A 24699-nucleotide genomic window follows, 5' to 3' on the forward strand; every position below is an offset into this window, starting at 1 on the left:
ATATTAACACATTCAATAAACTATAATGCCATGTTCACTACAAAACGCTAAAGCTGTTAATGGTTAAGCACGTGTTGAACACTAGGTGGCATACTAATCCCAGTTAGCACAGTGTGTTCAGAATTGAGTATTGGCATACTGCTTCAAATACTCTACAGGATGAGCTGTGCTAGCCACTTTATTTTAGGTGTGCGAGACTTCCGGTATCACTCGCTTTCGGTTATTTTAGCTGTATTAAGTCCGTTATGCCGCTTGATATTATTGCTTGTATTACTGTAATGCATTATCAGAATCATAAACACCGCTTTGTAATGAAACGTTTGCCTCACGTTGTTATTATGTACCTGGAGGCTAAAGTATATTCTGGAGCATTCACAGAAAATAGCTTCCTGTGAAAATGGCTATGAAAAATATAATAATAATAATAATAATAATAATAATAATAACAACAATCTGTTCAAATGATCATTCCAGAAATTAAATTCTAAAAAAAAAATACTAAACATAATAAAAAATAAAATATTATTATTATTATTATTATTATTATTATTATTATTTTATTTTTTTTTATTATGTTTAGTATTTTTTGGAATTTAATTTCTGGAATGATCATTTGAACAGATTGTTATTATTATTATTATTATTATATATATATATATATATATATATATATTTTTTTTTTTTTGATTATTATTTAATTAATAGATAATAAAATTAAGTTTAAACAAAGCACCCTTATACCAGAAGTGTGTGTTTTCTGCATGCATCCTGCCGAAATAGTACGCGCAGTATGCAAGTACCACATTCTGAACACAGCATACCACATTCTGAACAAGTCTGTGTAGCGCATTGACGATTAAAATAAAACTAATAAAAATATCACTTATCCTCTCACAGACACAAACAAACAGTAACTCGGCAGAAAACTGGCCTGTTGAGGCGACCTCGTCTAAAGTACCGTCTCTTTGTCTGTGTGGCTTCAGGACAAGAGATTTAATGCCATTCAACATTATAAACGAGAAACGGAATGAAAAATAAAGCCACTCGACTCAGAAAAACCCACACCGGATATTGCTCTCGTGAAGTAAGTGCTTAAAGAGAAAGATTGTGTTTTCATTCAGGTAGTGCTTCGGTTCTAGATGACCTTTGACCCTCGCCGTCACTGCCAGCCGTCGCTCAGGGGCTTCTTGGGCAGGTGCATCTCGACCGGGTGATTCGGCAGGCGGTCCCTCCTGTATGTGATGGTCTTCTCGCTGGTCGTGGGCACGTACGAGTTCTGCGTTCACAAGCAAAGACGTCTTTAATTTAGAGAGGAAGCATTAAAGCAGAACGATTTCTGAAGGATCACGTGACAGGCTTTTGTGCTCCTCAGAAAATAAAATGAATTAAAATCAATAAAACTAAAACTGGGGTAAATAGAAAGCTTAATAGAACATCATTTTAATAAATGCAATAAAAAAAAGTTTTGAAAAGGAGAAATAAAGAGAATAAATTATTTTGAATAAGAGAGAAATGTAACTGGAAAAAATTATATTTAATTCATATGCGTAGTAAAATAACTGATTTGAAACAACTTGAGAGTGATAATAATAAATTAACATTATAGTATTGTTGGCGTTTGTCAATTTTGGCTTTCTGTGTCATAAATATTTGTTTTGTATTTGTGAATTTTATGACAAAATAAATAATATTAATAACAACAGCAGTATTAATATTATTAATATCAATGTTAATAATAACAACAACAATAATAATTAATATATTAATATTAATATCAATGTAATAATAATTATATAAAATGTTAATAACAATAATAATTTTATAAAATATGAATAATAATAAAAATAAAAAAAAATAATTAATATTATTAATAATAATACTAATAAAATATATTAATATTATTAATATCAATAGTAATAATAATAATAATTATATAAAATGTTAATAACAATAATAACAACAATAATAATAATAATATACATTAATGTTAATATCAATGTTAATAATAATAATTAGATAAAATATTAACAATAAAAAAAAATAATAAAATATATTAATATTATTAATAATAAAATATATTAATATTATTAATATTAATATCAATGTTAATAATAATATTATTATTATTGTTGTTGTTGTTGTTGTTGTTGTTGTTGTTGCTGACACTGCCCTGTTCTGTAGTTATGTGTATTACCTTGCGGCTGTGGTCAAACTGCTGCTCAGGGTTGGACGGCCACGAGCAGTTCCTGGCTCTCAGCAGCTGACGGACAGCGGCCAGCATCCCGATTCCCAGCGTGACGGTCAGAAGGAAGACGCTGAGGAACGTCTTCAAGTACCGCCGGCTCCAAACACACACTGTTACACGACAGAGACCAGACGATGAACGACACAAACACCTTCACACGACTGCATTCTGCTCATCTCTGATCCCAGGAAGTCATACTGCTCACAAGACGCCCTTCAAAGAGACCCTCTTCAGTCAAGAGAAGACGTACGGTGAGGAGGAATACGGTACGACAAATAAATGTGGAGCAGATCGGATTATTTGATGAAAAATGCTTGAGTCACAGAATAGAATAGAATAGAATAGAATAGAATAGAATAGAATGTTAGGTACACATTAACTAATATAACTTAACAGAAAATTAGAAATATGCTGCCGGAAATACTTAAGTTCTAAAATTAATAAAACTAAGTTTAATCAGGATATAGCAGAATAGAATAGAATAGAATAGAATAGAATAGTAGTATGTTAAGTAAACGTGAACTTGTATAACTTCACTGAAAATCAGAAATAAGTTGCTGGCAATACTAAAATGCTAAAATTAATAAAACTAAAGTTAAATCAGGATATAGTAGAATAGAATATAATAGAATTGAAGTGTTAGGTAAACATGAACTAATATAACTTAACGGTTTTATTAATTTTTTAACTTTAGTAATTCCGGCAACATATTTATAATTTTCTAAGTTAAATCTGAATAGAATAGAATAAAATAGAATAGAGGTGTTTAGTAAATGTGAACTTGTATAACTTAACTGAAAATTAGAAATAGGTTTCTGGCAATACTAAAGTATTAAAATGAATAAAAATCAGTTAAGGCTGAATAGAATAGAATAGAATTGAATAAAACGTTAGGCAAACATTAACTTATAGAACTTAATAAAAGCATTTGAAATATGTTGCTGGAAATTATAAAGTACTAAAATTAATAAAACTAAATTAAGGTTGAATAGAATAGAATAAAATAGAATGTTAGGTAAACTTGAACTTCTATAACTTCACTGAAATGTAGAAATATTTTTCAGGCAATACTAAAGTACTAAATTAATAAAATAAAATTAAGGCTAAATAGAACAGAGCAGAACAGAACAGAACAGAATAGAGTTGAACAGAAAAACTTGACGTTTTAAAAAAAGGCTAAATAGGAAAAAAAAGAAGCACTTGTATTGTTAGTGTCAAATATTAGTACTGATCCCAGACTAAATCTTCCTGAAAGACTTTTATTTTGTAAACTCAACCTGATATTTGGAAACCGACTTGTTTAGCTGAGTGTTTTTGACGTTCACGCAGTTTAAACACGACTTGGAGAAAATACATTTCACAGCAGCCACGCGTCTTTAAAAAGAGACCACACAAAAGATTGAAGTCAGGAGAGTTTAAAGGTAATGAATGAACTGAAAGCGGAAGTTCTGACGATCCTCTCTGGTGTGAACCGTAAGCTACAGAGATATCAAAGAGAATAATGGTCTCCTGCTCGTTCTCTCTTACAAGGGCACTCATCCGAGTGGTGTTTGGGACACGCCCCCTCAGAGCGCGCGCGCGTGTGTGTGTGTGTGTGTGTGCTGCTTCCACATCGCCATGGAAACGGACCGGACCGGAGGAGCTGCAGATGAATGGAGCTCAGCTGCTGCCGATGTCGTAACGACACGCAACAAAACATCTGGCCGCTGTTTAGCTTATGAAGGAGTTTTGGGATTCTTTTGTGCTAAACAAACCCTTTCCTGAACTCAGCGAGCGCGGTCAAGGAGGAAAGGAGTTCTTTTGAATGCATTTAAAATGCATCTGCTTAGTATATATCTATGTCTATATATCTAGGGTTCTCATCAAACTATTTAAGCTGCTCTGCACCGTGCATGCGTCTTTGAACTCGAAAAAAGGACACGACCTTTGGAAATAAATAAATAAATAATGCTCCTATAAACCTCCTGAGCAAACTACGTGCAATAAAAACCTGTTTGGCAATCACGGAGAAAAGCTAATCTCCTGAATGTTACCACAAAATCTTACTAATAATAAATAAATAAATAAATAAAATATTAATAGTTATATTTATATATTTATATATAAAAACACTAAATAAATAAAATGTAAAAATAAACTTACAATTCACCAATAATAAATATTAAATAAAAAATATAAAATAAATATACAATTAAATATTTTTTTAATAAATAAAAGTATAAGACAAAAAATAACGAACAATAAATAAATAAATAAATAAAAATAAATAGCTCACAGTTCACCAAAAGGCCGATGCAAGATTAAGAAAAATGCTAATTTAATTAAATCAACAAATACATAATGAAAAGTAAATGGCTGTAATTCATTATAAAACAATCAAATAAAGAAGATGATAAATAAATAAAATATTAAAAAACACGAGTACTTTAAAGTATAAAATAGTAAATAAATGAAACGCTTAAGCAAACAAATAAATACGGCTGCCAAATTATTACAATTGACAACAAAATGAAATAAAATATAAGATACAAAACAAATATCTCATTTCACTACAATTCAAAATAAAATCAAAACGTTGTAGATGGAAATAAACTTCATATAAATAAAAACAAAGTAAATATTAAAAGCAAAATTAATCATTTGCAATTAACTACAATTATGTAATAAAACTATAACTGCACTACTGTAAAGCAAAGTAAACAAATAAAAAAAATAAATGTCTTTAAAATATTTATATAGTAACATAAAATGGAACAGCAGTCAATTGTTGAATTGTTTTAAATCAAATTGCATTACCACAATGAAAAAACAACAACAACAACAACGCTGTATTACCAGAACAAGAATCAAACGGAAAATAGGCTAATATAAAATGAAAAGAGTCCTAAAACAACGATCTATAAAGAAGGGAACGGCGGAGCAGCACTGACCCGGATGACGACTGATGAGCAGCTGAGGACCATCTGAAGACAGCTCCACGAGGAAGCGATGCTGGCACTTCTCACCGCTGGGATACAGGCAGTACTTCCCCCGCACCAGCTCTGACCAGCTCTGAACGACAGCACAGTTCAGTGAGACGACACACACACACACACACAGACACACACACAGACACACACAGACACACACAGACACACACTCACAGACACACACACACACACACACACACACACACACACACTCACAGACACACACAGACACACACACACACACACAGACACACACTCACAGACACACACAGACACACACTCCCTCACAGACACACACAGACACACACACACAGACACACACACACACACACACACACACACACACACACACACACACACACACACACACACACACACACTCACACACACACACACACACACACTCACTCACTCACACACAGACACACACTCACACACTCACACACACTCACACACACACACTCACTCACTCACACACTCACACACACACACTCACACACACACACTCACACACACTCACACACACTCACACACACACTCACACTCTCACACACTCACACACCTCTCACACACTCTCACACTCTCACACACTATATACCTGTGATGTCCTCCACGTACTCCACGGCCGGAGCGCAGCTGTGATTACAGAGACCCGGAGCGTCTGAGTCCAGACCCCGAGACACGTGACACTTCACACAGCTCCTGGACACAGCACACACACACACACACAGAGAGACACAGACACAGACACACACACACAGAGAGACACAGACACAGACACACACACACACACACACACAGACACACACACAGACACACACACAGACACACACACAGACACACACACACAGAGACACACACAGAGAGACACAGACACAGACACAGATCAGTAGGATATTAAGGAAAGATCACGTTCCATGCAGATTTTCTACCGTAAACATATCAAAACTTGGTGACATGCATGGCTAAGAACATCGTTTGGTCAACTTTAAAGGCGATTGTCTCTGTATGGTTTATGATATAATCTCAATTGCAAAAAAAAAAAAAAAGGTTTATTTCAGCTAGCTGCTATTTATTGTTTCAATTTAGTTTAACCTAAACTGATCTAAAACACACACACGAATATATGTGTGTGTGTGTATATATATATATATATATATATATATATATATATATATATATATACACACACACACACACACATATATAAATATTCAAAATACAAATAAAATAAAATACTAAAACTAGTAAAAATCTAAAAAAAAAAAAATTATGCATGCAATACTAAAATTACAATGAAAACAGAAAATAAAAAGCAATACACATTTATAATAAAAACAATAATAGTATCTAAAATAGCACACTGATTTAAATATAACTGATAATAATTCAATGAGTTAAATAATTGTAAGAATTGATTTACATTTCTTTAAAATAAGAATTGTGTGTTATTAATGGATAAAAAGACATCATTTTAGCTTTTTCCAGAACTTTTTGCAATCTGTAATATATGTATAGAGATCAATGTTTTTTTTATTAACACCTGAAATGTTCTGTATTTTTTTTCTTCGAAAGCCACTCCAGATCTAATGCAATTACAGTAACATCAACAAGAAAGACATAGGCTACTAGTTTCAAGTATGCTTGCCGTTTAAAATACATGTTTATAGTCCCTTCTATTTATTTATTTTTTACCTTCTTATTATCACGCGCACAACACTTTAGGTTGCATGTTGCATTTAGAAAACGTTCAGAAAGCAGTTCAACTCTATACAACTTCTACAGCATTTGGCATGAAGCCAGAGAACACTGCACTGAATACAGCATCCCACAATGCAATGCGTTTTGACCTTTCATGTCCAGTGTGAGGAATGAGCTGGAAACGTTATCAGTGACTCATTATGTCTATTCACTACAAACAGTAGAGACATTTTTTCAAGTACACTTGTATTTTACATTACTGTGCTGTATGCGGTACACTTGTATTCCGGATGAAACTTTCCGTATGCAAAATTATTTTAGAGTTGAAATTCAACGCTGTGTCGTAGTATGCTACGCAACCTAAATAGTATACAGTAGGTGCTGTGCATACCCTAGTATTCAAGCTTACTAAATGATTGCATATTTCAAAAAAAGTTGCAGCATGCGATATTTTAAGCATGCAAAAATTTCAAGTATGCTAAATTATGCACAACAATGACAATGTCATTTCATACTACTTTATAGCATACTACTTTATTGTTGTTGTAGTCGTTTAGAACAATACTTTGTTGAATACTGCATACTATTTAACATGCAGTACACATACTTCTAAATACAGTAGTATGCAGTAAGCTTGCATTAAGTACGCAAAATCACCGTATGCTTTAAGTACGCAAAACTGCACATGCAACATGCAGTATACTTTATTATAGACTGCATGCTTTTTAACCTCCATCAATTAAAACTAATAAATAGTAGCCTATATGCGGCGCAGCAAGCAATACGATGTTTTTTAGTCATGCAAAGCTATTGCATTCTTTAAGTGTGCAAAACTGCGGGCTTTCAGGACTGCATTCACACATTTGCTTCATGGACGAATACTGCGCAGCTCCTAAACCAGCATACAGTACTGTTTTTTCTTTAAAATATTCTTTAAGTATGCAAAATTGCAAGTATGCTAAACGGTTTCAGAACTGGAAGCACACACGCAATATGACGTTCTTGTGCTACATTGTTGCTGAACACATCTAAAACAAGTATACTACATACTACACAGTATATACTGCATGCTGTTTTTAAGAACATAACCTAAAGTGCTAGTCACACAAAACCTAGCACCGAAACGTTATTTTATACAAAAATATGGGCAACAGGTTTTCTCCTTCCGGGTGTCGGTTTAATAAAATCATTATTAAATTAATTAAAATAAATGAAAGCTATTTAACTAACGCAATTATAATGATTTTAATATTTATATAATTAAATATAATTATTTATTTCCTATTTTCTTTATTTTACAGTGTCCTTGTTACAAATGTTACATGCGCATGTTATTATGATAACAAAAAATATGCATAAATGCATGCAACTAACCCTAAACCAAAGCCAATCCTAACCATATATAGTAAGCTCTCATAGTTAACTAATATTACTCAGCACTAATTACAGTGCATCAAGGACACCCTAAAATAAAGGTACACAAACTGTGTTTTGGAGGGCGTGATTGACGGCTGCTCTAGCCAATCAGTGCGAGCGTTACCAGTGTGATTGACAGGAGCTGTAGCAGACGGGGCATGTCTCACAGAAGGCTCCCGAGCGCCGAGCGTCGTCACACACACACTTGCCGCACACACACTTCCCCCAGCCGCTGCAGACGGAGCCGTCGTCCGACACGCAGCTCTCGGTGGAGACGGGACAGTCGCAGGACTCACCCGTCCAGCCGGAGAGACACACACACTCCCCCGAAACACACCGGCCGTGTCCTGAACACACACATTTACAGGACTGTATAGCAGCACTGACGGGTCCGTTACAGACAGGTTTGCTGTTCTTTAAAGCAATGCACTTTTTTTTTTATACATTTGTAATACATAAAAGGATATTACCTTTCATTGTAACATATGTATTTTACAGGATTATCCAACATTAGGTATTATCAAATGATTATTAAATATATATGTACCATTTAAAACATGTATTATAATTTTTTAAATGATATTTAATATTTCATAGTTAAAAATAGAAATGATTATATATATATATATATATATATATATATATATATATATTTAATTAAATTACATTTATTTAATTACGCTTGATTACATAAATTCATTTAATAACTATAAATTTTTTTCATTCAAATTTCTATCTTCAATCTTCTATTCTTCTATCTTTCTATTTCAGTCAATTCTACATGCACACATACATTAGATTTGTATGTATATATATATATATATATATATATATATATATATATATATATATATTTTTTTATATGTATGTATGTATGCACACACACTATTTATACATTTAATTTATTAACATATTAAAATATAAAAATGTAAACACTATATAACATTTAAACCTTTAATAAAATTCTAATTATTATTTTACTAATTACATGCACGTTTTAGAAAAACCTAAAATTACGTTTTTATAACTTTTTGTATTTTTAAACTTTTATTTTATTTAAAATGTTCTGTAAATTTCAGTGTAAGCCAAAATAATAGATTTAACAAAGATTTTTCAAAGTCCAAATTTTAACATTTAATTAAAAAAAATAAATAAATAAATAATATTATTATGTATATATATATATATATATATATAGACCAAATTTCAATAATCCAAATTATATATATATATATATATATATATATATATATATATATATATATATATATATATATATATATATATAGACCAAATTTCCAATAATCCAAATTAATTACATTGAAAAATACATTTTTAAAAAGGGCCTTTAATGCAGTGTGCAGCAGCTCTAAGTGAATGAAAACATTCTGCAAAGTGTTTATTCTGAAAGTGCTTAAAGGGTCACTGAAATGAGTCTTTTTTTTAAAACGAGTCCCAAGTCGTCTCATGTCGACGTCAAAGTGAAACGTGATCATATTTCTCTTTTGGGGTCGGTCTGAATGAAAATACCAGTTCACTCTTCACCACGAGCTGCTGCTTTCGGAGCATCTGTTTCCACGGCAACACTCTATACACCTAACAGGGTCGCTTATACAGGTTATACAGGAGTCAGCACTCACCGGCACACACCAGACCCTTCACGTACGGACAGGAGAAGTCGTCCATCTCACAGAAGCGGCCGTAGATGTGTCCGAGCCGGCTGGAGTCACACACACACACCCCGCACCGACAGAGTCCCCTCCCGCCGCAGACGGCTGCGCCCCGGGACGCCCTGCAGCCGCCGGCCTCCGCCGGACAGTCCAGAGACGAGGACCCGTCCCCGCAGCCGGCCGTCCGAGAGCAGCCGCACGCACACAGCTGACGGATCCGGACCCGCGTCGTCTCGTTGAAACCCACGGCTCTGACGGACATCACGGCGTCCCGCTCCGAGCCGTCCTCCGGACACCGGCTCATCCCTACGGTCACCCTGAAGGACACCTGCAGAGCAGAACCACACGGTTCAACGGGGCTCAAGGTTTAGACGTCTTCTAGACAACGTCAAGCACCTTTATTATTTATTATAGAGTCTGAAAGGTTTGGGGTTGGTAATATACTTGATAGTGCTGTCAAATGATTCATTGATTAAATGATTGTTTTTAGTGTATATTTATTATGTTTATACAAACACACACAAACACAGTATTTATTTAGAAAATAAATATGTTTATATTCATATAATTTGTATTCTAAATGAATTAATTTAATATATATATATATATATATATATATATATATATATATATATATATATATATATATATATATATATATATATATATATATATATATATATATATCATTATAAACATAAGTTCTCTGAAATATATATATATATATATATATATATATATATATATATATATATATATATATATATATATATATATAAATAAATAAATTTATTCATATTTTCACGTAGCATTTATGTTTTTTCTATTTTCAGTTTTGCTTATGTTTTTTGCCATTTTCTATCCGTTTTATTTAACATTTTTATTTAGATTTAATCTTTGTTTCAGTGTTATTATGAATATTTTTTTAAGTTATTTTTACTTCTAATTGTTTATTTAATTTTATCTATTATATATATAGCTTTATTATTATTTCCGTTTCAATTTGTTAACTTAGCGCTGCCAACATTTCATGTTTTTCTCGGGTAATATTTACATACGTATTTGTAACTCCAACACATTCGTACAATTTCCATTATTATTATTTGTTTTTTTTTACATTTTGAGAGAATGTTCCCTTATTAAAAGTATTAATTTCTTCATTAAAAGCCTGAACGTTTGACTAGTACTGTATATTAACCAAGCTTTTTCTGTACTTCTTGAAGACGGTATGATTTGTGCTTCCCGTGCAAAACCCAGCACCGAGATACAAGCGTGTTTTCTTCAGAAAATGGTGTGGTGCAGCAGTGTTATATTTGGGCCTGCGGTCTCTCTGCGGTGTTTCAGCAGCGCTCACACGATCATATAAAACAGATTTGTGGCATTATAAACAGTGCAGAGCAGAGTAATTACTGCAAAAGAAACCCCAGAAACTGTAAACCTTTACTTTAAATGAAAAATCTCTGAGACATATATTACCTTAAAAGGACAGCTCGACCAAAAAAAGACTATTATATCATAATTTGCTCACCCTTACATCATCGTTTAGATGATCATCCACTAAAAACAACCCACGATGCTTCCTTTGAAACACAAATGCATGTTTAAAAGAAGGCCGTTTTTCTCCATGCAACAAAAGTAAATAGGCTGGCAAGCTCCAAAAAACATACATAAAAAATGAAATATTATTGCAATTTAGAGTAGCTATTTTATATGTGAATATATTGTAAAATATAATTTGTTTCTGTGATTTTTAGCATCATTACTCCAGGCTTTAGTGATTTTGATTTTGATCAAGTTAAGGCATCTTTGCTGAATAAAATAATAAATTTAATAATACAATTCAATAAAAAATAAAATAAAATAGAATTCAATTATTAAATAATAATAAATATATAAATTAATAAATTAAGGTATTTTACAAAAAAATATATATATAAAAATATATATATAATAAAATAAAATAAAATAAAATAAAATAGCACTAACACTGGTCACCAAAACCTATATTGTCTTAAATAAAATAAAATAAAATACTACTTTGTATGTTTCAGCCACTGGTGTAAACATTGTCTAAAAAAAAATAATAATAAATAATAATAATAATAATAATAATAATAATAATAATAATAAATTAAATTAAGTATTTTACAAAATATAAAATAATATATAAAAAATATATATATAATAAATAAAATAAAATAGCACTAACACTCATCACCAAAAACTTCCATTGTCTAAAATAAAATTTAATAATAATAATAATAATAATAATAATAATAATAATAAATATATAAATAAAGGTATTTTACAAAATAAAATAATATATTTAAAAAATATATTAAAATAAAATAAAATAGCACCAACACTGGTCTTAATTAAAATCATAGGGTTTCGAGCAACACGCAGGCTAGTAAACATTATTCTTGGCCGAACTAGTCCTATCATTCGAGCCCTTTTCTCTGAAAGCAGACGTACTGTTTGTTTGGGCGGACGCCGGAGCACTTGGCGTTTCCGGCGGCGTGGATCCGTCGGGACACAGGGCCGTGACGCTCACCCGAAGCGCTGCTCCCGATCCTGGCCGTCCTCCAGATCCATCTGCACCTCCACGTCCGACAGCAGCTTCTGTCGGAGAAGACAGGAGAGCCCATTGTCTCCGGTACATTCGCAGGTTCGCCGGGAAAAGGCCGGGACAAAAATAGCGGCTCCGATTGGAGCTCGCGGCCTTTTTTGGCCCCCGGTGCTCAGAGGCCGTTTATAAATGCAGGCTTCTGTTCGCCGAGGTCGCTGCGTTTTGGGAAAGACAATGCAGTGTTGTGCTTGCCACGGATTATTCCTCTCCTTAAACGCAAGCCGAACAGATTCTGGCATTACAGCCGGTGCTTTTCCCCAAAGCGGCGGCGCTTGTGAAATGTTTGGGATCTTTTTAATCACGCCGTCCTTGAGCGGACTGAAAGAGAAAGCAAAGGCGTTTACCTTGTAGGCATGCACGACTAAATCTTTTAGATTAGATGCTTTGGGAAAGAGTCGGCCCACGTAACTTCCAGGAATCAAGTCCAGCAGATCCTGTTCGGAAGAAAACATGACAATAAATAAATGCAGCTAGACAGAAAAACAGTCTGAGTAGTACTCGGTCCGGCAAAACAGAAGCGCCGCTGGTTCTGGAAGTAGTTTAATATTCATTTTAGACAGGCTTTCACTGCGAGTCAAGCGGCTCTGAGGGGAACGGAGCGGCTTTAAGGAGCTACAAATCCAGGAAGACAACACTAAATAGAAAACGATTTGTATTTATACTTTTGCGCGCTTTGAGCTTGCGTCGAGATTTTTAGCGGCTTTGCTTGCCAAGCTCCGATTGGTGGAATTTTCTTTCACGTTACCATGGAAATAAAATAAAATAAAATGACAAAAAAATTAAATAAAATAAAGCATACTTTTGCTACTTTGTCGCCTTTCGGCAGTCATTGGCATCATTAATGACTATTTTGTTAATTAAAAAAAAAAAAAAAAGTATGTTTTTATTTTATATCTTATTTTATTTTGTTTTATTTTATTTTATTTTTTGAATAGCCACTGGTCACCATTTCACAGAATATCTCTATTCAAACGAGAGAAAAAAATAAGTTCGTATGCGGTTTTGAGCAATACAGATTTATTTCAAAAATATATTTTTATATATTTTTTAACTATTTCATGAATGTTTAAATATACAAAGTGACATACATATACATATATACATATATATATATTTTTTTTTATTATTATTTATTTATTTATTTTTTTAAATACACGAGGTGGGACTATTTATGCAACTTTTATTAGCATTTTTACTGCTGCATTTAATGCAGAATATTTAGTTAACTGGAGGTTCTTTCATGCAGATATTTACTACAAGTCTCTGTGTGTGTTCCCGTAAATCACCGCCAGCGCTCTTGAAACCCATTGATTTCTGCAGGAAACGCCCAAAAGCCGCGGCGTGGCAGGAATTACCTCATACCACTGATATTGCACCTGGTCCACCGCAAAGATGGAGTAAACGCTGTTCTCCAGGAGCTTCTCGGCCAGTTGAGCGATCGTTGGGTGCTCCTAGACAACAACAACAGGGCTGTTAACTTTGCATTAACATGCACAAAAAAATATATAACCATTTTTTCACAACTGCACTGTAAAAAGCGCTCTGTATATTGACATTTTATTTAAAGTACTATAGTATATATCAACTGGAAACTAAACGTGTTTTTCAGACATGATTATTTCTTTGAAGTGTATATGGCAATAATAACAACAACAACAACACAGCGGCTGAATTAACCAAACTAAAATGATTCAAAAATTGAAATTAAGCTAAAATAAATATTAATATTAGATTAATTGAGGCTGAATACGTTTTTAGTTTAAATACCAAGGTGAATATAATTGAACTAAAATTAATTGCATCTAAATTTAAATGTATTAAACTATAAATAAATAAATAGATAAATAACAAAAGTGCATATCCAAATTACTGCAATAGCAAATAAATACTATATCATTAATATTTATATTAAACATTAGATGAAAAAGCTGAATAATAAAAAATGCTAAGTGAAATAAGTTTAAGTTGATATTGAAAACAGAGTAAACTGAAATTTAAACATTAAAATAAAGCAGAAATGTACAAAACGAATACAATTAAAAAGCTAACTCCAAATATTAAAAATATGAACAATGTGTATAATTAAATACTATAATACCGTTATTAAATATTAAACGAAATACTAAAAACGAGATTGCTTTGAATGAGTAAAATAACTTGCACTAAAGAAATAAAAAGGTTAAAGTAAATAATGAAATTACTAAAAATAAATAAATAAATGCCAATTCAAATATTAGTGCATACTCTAACAATACATAAACGATAAAAACCATGGTATATTCTACATGCATATGAAAGTATTAATTGTAAAACAGTTTTTGTTATTCTTCCAGCTCAATTTCTGCAGCATAAAAAGGCAGGTGTTTTTGAGAGATGGACTTCTGCTCGGTCGTACCATAGTAGTGGTCTGGGAGTAGATGTTATCCTCTAGATGGCAGCGGCCGTCGTGAGGAACCACCAGTCCGGCCAGTTTACTGTCCAGAGCCAGATGAGACGGCTGGTCCGTCATCACCAGCAGCAGACGCTTCGCTTCGGGACGCCATCCGATGTCCTTCTGCAGAGAGATCCATCTCTTTAGACGTCGCTCTACAGCGCATGCATCTGCTCTGAGCAATGCTTGGAAGAATCGGTTCTTAAATCAGGTCTCCAGAAAAAGTTTTCATCGAGAGACGCCAAAAATAATAATAATAATAATACTTTAAATAAATAATACATAAATAAATAAATATAAAACAAGTAAATTGAAACAAAAAAAAAAAAAGGAACATAAAAATAAACACTTAAAATTTTTTTTACCAATTAACAGTAACAAAACAAAAACACTGGGAATAAAAAAATTTATAAAAAAAACAACCTCAAAATGAAATTAAAAAAATGATGCTCTATGCTTGACAGATGATAAACCCAGCAATAAATTTTTAAATAAATATAATATTTAAATAAAAATAAACAGTAAAAAATTATAAATAAAAACAAAACAGACAAAAATTAAACATGCAATTTACAATTAAAAAAATAATAATTTATAGTAAAAATAATAATTAAATTAAATAATACAAAAAATTAAAAATAAACCAATAAGAAAAACACTACAAAAATAAACAAACTACAATAGTCTGTGTTACTAATACAAGTACACTAGATTGAATTAATCATTCCTTAAATCATATCTTAAGGTATAACGGTGCTTAAAGCATTAATAAAGGAATATAAATAAATGCTAGCAACACTAACAATTGTTACAAAAAAAAAAAAACAAGTGGTTAAATATCATGAAATAACTTCCTAATTTCTCTCATAAGAGATTGTGTATGGACTCTTCCGACCCGAGCCTGTTACTAATTGAACACAAACCACACGAGTCGAGCGTTTTTAGCTGCCAGGAGTAATGAGTAATGTTTGACTAAAACCCCCACGAGATACCAACAGGAACTCCAGCGCGACGAGGGAGGACGAGAAACAAGCGGCGCTCCACCTGAGTTTGGAGGTCAGAGGGAACGCTTCGTTTCTCTCCCCGACTCATTATGAAGATTGGCCCGCAGCTCGGAGACCGGATCCCATAAAGAGGTTTTGTTGACGCTGCCTGCGAGATGGAGACTCTTTGTGCTCGATGAGCGAGCTGTGACTCTTCGCTCTTTCCCAGACCGAGTCACGATAGCAGAGCGGCTCGGAGACCGTACATGCACCAGAGTCACGCTCGCATCTGATTAAAATCACCCAGACGTGAATCGCTCCTCAAAGCAGACTTTGCTGATTCAGAATTTTGCTTTGATGAGTCGACGGAAAACATGCAAAAATGGTTACATAAATGCAGCGATGCGCAAAGAATAAAATGAAATGCAAAAACAGAAATAAATAAATAAACTGACTCGTTCAGTTAAACTAAATCATTCGTAAAAGATTAGAGGGTTATTTAAGCTAGTTTAAAAAAAACAAAAACAACCACCATAATGAGATAAACGAATGAATAAACTGCATTCAAAATAAAATGTATTCTTTACACAGACATATACATATACATCTCAGGTGTGTGTCTCTGGTTCGAGTCTCTCGGGTGTGTGTCTCTCGGGTGTGTGTCTCTCGGGTGTGAGTCTCTCGGTGTGTGTCTCTCGGTGTGTGTCTCTCGGTGTGTGTCTGGTTCGAGTCTCTCGGGTGTGTGTCTCTCGGGTGTGTGTCTCTCGGGTGTGTGTCTCTCGGGTGTGTGTCTCTGGTTCGAGTCTCTCGGGTGTGTGTCTCTCGGGTGTGTCTCTCGGGTGTGTGTCTCCTCGGTGTGTGTCTGGTTCCGAGTCTCTCGGTGTGTGTCTCTCGGGTGTGTGTCTCTCGGGTGTGTGTCTCTCGGGTGTGTGTCTGGTTCGAGTCTCTCGGGTGTGTGTCTCGGTGTGTGTCTCTCGGTGTGTGTCTCTCGGTGTGTGTCTCTCGGTGTGTGTCTGGTTCAGTCTCTCGGTGTGTGTCTCTCGGTGTGTGTCTCTCGGGTGTGTGTCTCTCGGTGTGTGTCTCTGGTTCAGTCTCTCGGTGTGTGTCTCTCGGTGTGTGTCTCTGGTCCGTCTCTCGGGTGTGTGTCTCTCGGGTGTGTGTCTCTCGGGTGTGTGTCTCTGGTTCGAGTCTCTCGGGTGTGTGTCTCTCGGGTGTGTCTCTGGTTCGAGTCTCTCGGTGTGTGTCTCTCGGGTGTGTGTCTCTGGTCCGTCTCTCGGTGTGTGTCTCTCGGGTGTGTCTCTCGGGTGTGTGTCTCTGGTTCGAGTCTCTCGGGGGTGTGTCTCTCGGGGGTGTGTCTCTCGGGTGTGTGTCTCTCGGGTGTGTGTCTCTCGGGGTGTGTCTCTGGTCCGTCTCTCGGTGTGTGTCTCTCTCGGTGTGTGTCTCTCGGGTGTGTGTCTCTCGGGTGTGTGTCTCTCGGGTGTGTGTCTGGGGTAAGTCTCTTGGATGTTTGTCTCGGGACCGAGTCACAGGCAAGTCTCTCGGATGAGTCTCTGTCGGGTCCACATGTCAAGCGATTCTCTCTGGTCAATGTCTCGGGTGTGTTTCTCGGTCGTGTGTCTTAGGTGTGTGTTACCTGGCAGACGGCGGCCTGCAGCATAGCATCGAAGCCCCCCTCCGGAGTGTCCATGTTCCCTGAGATCCTCTGCTCCTGGATGACTCTCGTGAACTCCGTCATGTTGTGAGTGACAGGGAGAACGTGGATGAAGCCGTGAGCTGGCCTGCAGTTCACCTCGTAATCACTGACATAAACACACACACACACACACACACACACACACACAGACATCAGATCTCTTCTGTCTCTCTGAACACGTCAGTCTGATCTAGGGTTTCAATCAGTGCTGTTACTGTCAACTAAAACCTCGATCACTGAAATAAAAGGTGATATAAAACACGAAGATTAGATTAAATAAATTAGATAAAACTTGTTTAGAAAAAAATGCAAAACAAAAACACAAAATTAAAAATAAAAATGACTAAAATAAAATAATTAATAAACATGACAACTAATAATAAAATTAAAACAGAAATTGTAACAAAAGACTATTCATAATAATAAATAAATATAGTAATAGCATAAAAATAATACTGAAATAACACGTGATAAATGTCTTAACTGTTTGTATTTATTTTTTTCCAAAGAATTTTAGGAGAAACATTTGCAACAAAGTAAGCACTCAATCTTGTCATAAGCATGCATATTTTGCTCAGTTTATTAAGAAAATAAAAGGCAACAAAAGGTTTCACAAGAGATACAATCTGGAAAATGTGGAAAAAATAATCTTGTTCTCCTCCAAAACAACTGAGCTGTGTGATTCTGCGCCAATCTCAGTTCAGACGCATGAAAGTGCGCGTGGCGATACACAGTAATAATATTTACAAAAGAGCTCAAGTATCAACTTACATGCTTCTCCTAAACCCCTTTCCAAAATAAAAAGTAGACACAAGCAAAAATAAAGAGAACAAAGCTGTAAAAATACTGCAACTGTTTAGAAACTATTTTCACTGTATATTTAAAATTGCACTATTGCCAGGAGAAATTATAGTTTTTAATCTTTAAATATATAGTAATTAATAAATTTAATAAAAGAAAATCATTAAAATATGAATGCAATCAAATTACAAATGCATCAATTTATTATTTAATAACTTAACAATAACAATAATAAAATAACAACAATAATAAAATATTATTATGACACAGGTTGTTAAATAATAATAAATTGATACATTATTAATGTAATTATATTAATTATTTACATGAGTGATTATTAATAATAATAATTATACCTATTATTAATTTTGTTTTAATTTTCTTAGTAGCATAGATCATTTTTGAATAAATATTTGACTTAATTGCATATTTAAAATTACACTGTTTTTAGGTGAAATTAATGAATTGTTTATAAAAATAATTAAAGTAATACTTAAAATATTAATGTAATTAAATTACAAATTAATCAAGTTATTATTATTTAATAACACCAATAACAATAATATTATAAATATTATTAGAAGATACCTAAAATGTTAGATTATGAAATCTATAATAATATAAATTGATAAATTATTAATGTAATTATTAACTTTTAATTTTCATAGTAGGTTAAACAATCTTTGACACAATTGCATACTATTGTCAGGTGAAATTACTGAATTATTTGTAATTATTTTAATATAACTAATGATTTATTATTAAAAACCAATTTATTTAACAATATTAATGCAGTTAAATTAATAATGTATCAATGTATTATTTAATAACTTATGTTAAATTATATTAAAATGTACAAACCTTATTATTAGTAGCAGTAGTAGCACTGTTATTATTGAAATAGTTTTTTCTGAATTATTGGTGTTGTAATTAGTTCTTTGGCTTGTTGTGCTGCCGTTCTGGATGTGTTGTGATCACCTGCAGGGGTTCAGGAGTTTGGATGGATGGACGTCAATGTAGGGAGACAGTGGTTTATCCACGAACGAGCCGAAGCCCACTCTGAAGTCGCTGGAGTGTTCCTTCATCAGATGAGACAGAGCCAGAGCCGCAGTCTTCAGTCGGTCCAGATTGTCCTGCATAGAGGCCGGGCGTCCACTAGATAGTACAGATCCACAGGATAGCGCTCCAACTGCTGCACTTCCACCACGAACGACACCTCGCGCCTGGCACAGGAAGTGACATCACCACAATGCTACATTCACCATTTCACATTTTAGGAGAGGTTTCCTGCCGGTTGCCATGGCGTTGCTATGAGGTTCTGCATTTATGCTGGCTCGTTGTTGTGTACTTTCTAAGGGGCTTTAGGTTGCATTGATAGTGAGTACTTGACGGTTACCATGGTGTTGCTAAGGTGTTCTGCATTCATTTTAGCGCTTTCTTTTGGGTTGCTAAGGCATTGCTAGGGTGTCCTTGGTGGTTGCATTGGAATTCCTATTCCAAACATGTTCTGCATATATGTTAGCACTTTTTATGTGGTATCTAAAGTGTTGGGTTGTCGTTTCTACTGTGTTTTGGGCTGCCAATCCGTTGCTAGTGTGTTACTGGGGGTTAGCAAGGTGTTGCTGAGATGTTCTGCATTTATGTACGTTGTTATCTGGATTCTAAGATGAACTGGGTTGCTACCGTGTTAGTAGGGTGTTCAGGTTGTCGTGGCATTCTAAAAGGTTTCTATGGTGTTTTGCATTTATGTTAGCCCTTTGTTATGTGGTTTCAAAGGTGTTTTTGGTTGCTAAGGCGTTGCTAGGGTGTTCTTGGTGGTTACCATGGAATTTCTATGAGGTTGCTAAGGTGTTCTGCATTTATGGTAGCACATTGTTACGTGGTTTGTAAGATGAACTGGGTGGCTACAGTGTTGATAGGGTGTTGTGGGTAGTTGCCATGGCATTTCTATGAGGTTGCTAAGGTATTCTGCATTTACGTTCACGCTTAGTTACATGGTTTCTAAAGAGCTGGGTTGTTGTTTCTAAGGTGTTTTGGGTTGCTAAGGTTGCATTGCTATTGTGGTCTGCATTTATGTTAGCACTTTGTTATGTGGTTTCAAAGGGGATTTTGGTTGCTAAGGTGTTGCTAGGGTGTTCTTGGTGGTTACCATGGAATTTCTATGAGGTTGCTAAGATGTTCTGCATTTATGGCAGCACATTGTTACTTGGTTTGTAAGATGAACTGGCTGGCTGGTGTGTTGATAGGGTGTTGTGGGTAGTTGCCATGGCATTTCTATGAGGAGTTGCTAAGGTATTCTGCATTTATGTTCAGGTGTTGGTTTCCAAGGCATTGCTATGGTGGTCTGCATTTATGTTAGCACTTTGTTATGTGGTTTCTAAGGTGTTTTGGGTTGCTAAGGTGTTGCTAGGGTGTTCTTGGTGGTTACCATGGAATTTCTATGAGGTTGCTAAGGTGTACTGCATTTATGTTAGCACTTTGCTATGTGGTTTCTAAGGTGTTTTAGGTTGCTAAGGCATTGCTATAGCAATAGAACCCTAAAGGGTATTCCGGGTGGCTGCCATGGTTACTGCTATTACGTTGCTAAGGTGTTCCGCACTTTTATTGTAACATTTTTATTTGCCTTTTTAAGTCAATATTTCTTAAGGTGTTATGTAATGCGTTGCTAGAGTGCACCCGGTGGTTGCTAGGGTGTTTGTGTATCAGTTCAGTGCTTTAGACGTTACCTGGTCGTAGGTGGATGTTAATCTCTCGGTGACACCTGTGAGCCGCCGCTGGTGGCATTCACTTCCACTTTCACCTTCGGGTTCTGGATAAAAGCCTCTTCACAGCCTCGGACTCCTCGCAGGTCAGACACAGATCCGCAAGATCGCTGACTTACATGAGCCCTGCGCGTCCAGAAACCTCTGTCGCGTAAACAAACCGTCCAGATGGGTCAGGGTCACTGCTAATGCCCGCTTCGTCAAGAAACAAGGCGGCTGTTGTGGGGCGGCATTACTGAAAGCTCTTTAGCTCAGAGACGGTTGCCGAGATGTCGGGCAGGGATTAGTCTGACTGGTGCCGAGCACGCGCAGCCACTTAATGAACTTAACCACAATCCCGGGAATACGCTATGACTCGCTTACAAAGAAAGCATTTAAATCAATTGTTCGTCCTGAGAAAATAAACACTTGAGAGATGGAGAGAGTTACAACTCTATAAACTGACTAGGGCCTGACCAAACCACAACCGGACGTAAATGGTCAAGCGCTTAAACATTTGATTTATTCATTTTAGGAGGACTACTTTTGATTAATAATGTGAACAATTATTATTATTAATGGTATTTATATTTGGATCTTTTCAGTGTTATTTTAAATTTTAAACTTCCATTAATTATGTTAAATACGGTTAAAAAATATATAAATATTTCTATTTATTTTATTTAATATACTATAAAATAATTTTAAGTGCTTCTTGACTAAACCACAATCATACTTCAATAAACAAGTATTTGACTTACTAATCTTTGGAAAGACTGCCTTAGAATTTATAACGTTAGAAAAATATGTTTAATATAATTGCAAAAAATATTTCTTAAATATTTTCAAGTATAATTTTATTATCATTTAAATACAATTTTTATTAATAATGTGGTTTATTAATTTTGTTATTTTGTTTTATCACTATTTTTACACTTCTAATTAGCTTTAATATTTTTTTATTTTGGTACCGTTTTTAATATTTCTATTTTGATTCGATTGCTTTTAGACACATTTTAGTTGTATCGCTCTAAAAATAACAGCCTTCATGACTATTTCGAATTAGCTTTTATTTCTATACCTTACGTTTTAGTCATTTGTTATGCGCTTTTCGCCATCTTTTACTACCGCTTCAGCTTTAATACATTTCTATTTTAGTGGGTTTTTAGGGTGTGCCAGTTTTTGTCCAATAGTGTTCTTTTTAGCTTTATTTCAATTATTCGTCGTTTTAGCTTACACCAAGTCACAATTTTTCATTTATTCAGATATTTTATAGACTTCATGGGCAATCCGTCTTCACCGCGTTCTCATAAAAAGGCACAAAACTGGCGCTTTGCATGTAAACTTTAAGTGACTAATATGCGCTTTCAGAGAAAACAAAGATGTTTCCGCATTTCTCTTTACGGGTTCCCACGATCACCGGTGCATTCTGGGGATTAGGCTCTGACGCTTTATCACTAACAGACCAAACATGAGCACTTCACACACTCAGACCCCGGAGCGGTGTACAACAATAGCAGCTTACACACACACACACACACACACATGCGCGCGCGCGCTACATTCCCTCCTGGGAGCACTACATGCATTCAGGGCCCGCGTCTCAAACAGTCTTCACATGTGTGAGATGAGGGACGACAAGCATCGGTTATCCGCTGAACACAGAGACAGAGACATTTACACATGAATGATCCTCAGCGGCCCCTTTGTGTCCCACACAGACCCTGTCAGACATAGAACAGCACTCTGCTCACCAAAGAAACTGTCTCTGAAAGATGAGCAAATCACGCCACTGAATGTCAATCAGGATATTAACTGCCGGAAGTAAAAATAAACAGTAGAGCTTTATAATGCTACAACCAACCCAGCTATATAAAACTCTTTTATACCCTGCAAGATTGTAGCTGGCTTCAAGCCTGGCGGTTCTAGCTGGTTTTGGGGGTTTTACCACTTCTTCAGCTGAAACCAACTAAAATCTGTCAAAAGAGTTGCCCGGAGATCTTGTCGTGCCACTGCCACAGCATGGGGCATGTTGGCTCCTGTGAGAAGGCGCGTTACGGGGGGTGGCGTTTAAATCTACTGGAATACGAAGCCAGCATAAAAAACACACAAGTAAGCCATAACAAATCCTGACAAAATGCCGTTGTTGGCTGGTTTTAGTTAGCATGGTAGAATCTGATTTGGTCTTGGTCGGGCAAGTTGTCGCTAATAGAAACCTATAGCTTACCGATCGGCATGCAAATCTGTTTGAATTCTGCTAAATGTACGCTAGAGTCTGGAGCACAAAAAAAGCTCATATGTAGTACAGATATATTTGGCAGTAATGGGCTAATAACACACTGTATGGGCCAAAAATGATTAAAAAAAATCATTTAGATGTAAAGTAAAGATCAGATATTTCCTACTGTAAATACATCCAAACTTAACGTTTGTTAAATGATATACATTTCTGAGAACTTTCCAGATTTATCGCATGGACAAATATTGTCATAAACGAGACCACACATCAATTTGAAGCTTACTGATGTAGCTGTCAGATTATATATATATATATATATATATATAAATCTCAATAAAAATACCCTTATCGCTGTGGCCCGGATTCACATATGCATGTATCAAATGCAAAGGGAAACAGCCTAAAAACGTGACGATATGAAAACCATGCCGTCTGACTCCCTACTACTTTGTGATCTGGGCGTTTACTCGCCATCACAGGCTACCCAGTATGATGCTGGAGTGCGGTGAGAACCGACGTAAAGGAATTTCGGCTCGATTTCCTTGAAGCCGCGAGACAACTTGCCCCGCGCGTAAACACCGCCTGACGCGTCCGTTCATTCCCACGGGACGCAAACAACGAGATCGACAGGAAGACTCACCCGGATCGGACCTCGCGGACACGAGCAGCAGCAGCAGCAGCGTGCGAAGAGCAATCAGACCACAGTACGGACGCACGCAGGAAGTCAGTAGCGGCATTGAGCGTGTGCGTGCGCGCGCGCGCGTGTGTGTGTTTCCAGCGTTTGCGCCGCGACTGAAAAAATCCCCGGGGAACGCGTCGAGACCTCATCCGCGCGAACAAAGGAGGGCGATTCGCTTCACCCGGCGACCCGCTGATCCCGACTTCCAGATCCAGACGAAGCGCGGCGGGAACCGCAGTGCGCGCGTCTCCTGCTCATCGCGCGTCTTTACGCGTCCGAGCCCGCAGGTGCTGGCGTCCGCGGGCTTCTTATACCGTCCGCGCGTCATCCCGCTTAAAGGGCTCGGCGACGGAAGAGACTGCTGGTCATTGCGGTGATTCTGAAAGTGGAGCTGATGAACGCCCACCTCGGTGTGAGTCAGGGCCCAGGAATTTTTACTGTCCCCACCCCGCGTTGGGAGGAAAACTCTTATGATTCAGCAAAATCCCGCGTCCGCGTGGAA

At 35.7% G+C, this 24699-nt stretch overlaps 1 pseudogene; it reads right to left on the reverse strand.

The window, feature by feature from the left end:
* Nucleotides 1-689: 689 nt before the first annotated feature.
* On the reverse strand, nucleotides 690-24283 carry LOC122335321 (annotated as a pseudogene).
* Between the last annotated feature and the right edge of the window lie 416 nt (nucleotides 24284-24699).

Source organism: Puntigrus tetrazona, unplaced genomic scaffold (assembly GCF_018831695.1).
Source record: "Puntigrus tetrazona isolate hp1 unplaced genomic scaffold, ASM1883169v1 S000000751, whole genome shotgun sequence".
Lineage (NCBI taxonomy): Eukaryota > Metazoa > Chordata > Actinopteri > Cypriniformes > Cyprinidae > Puntigrus > Puntigrus tetrazona.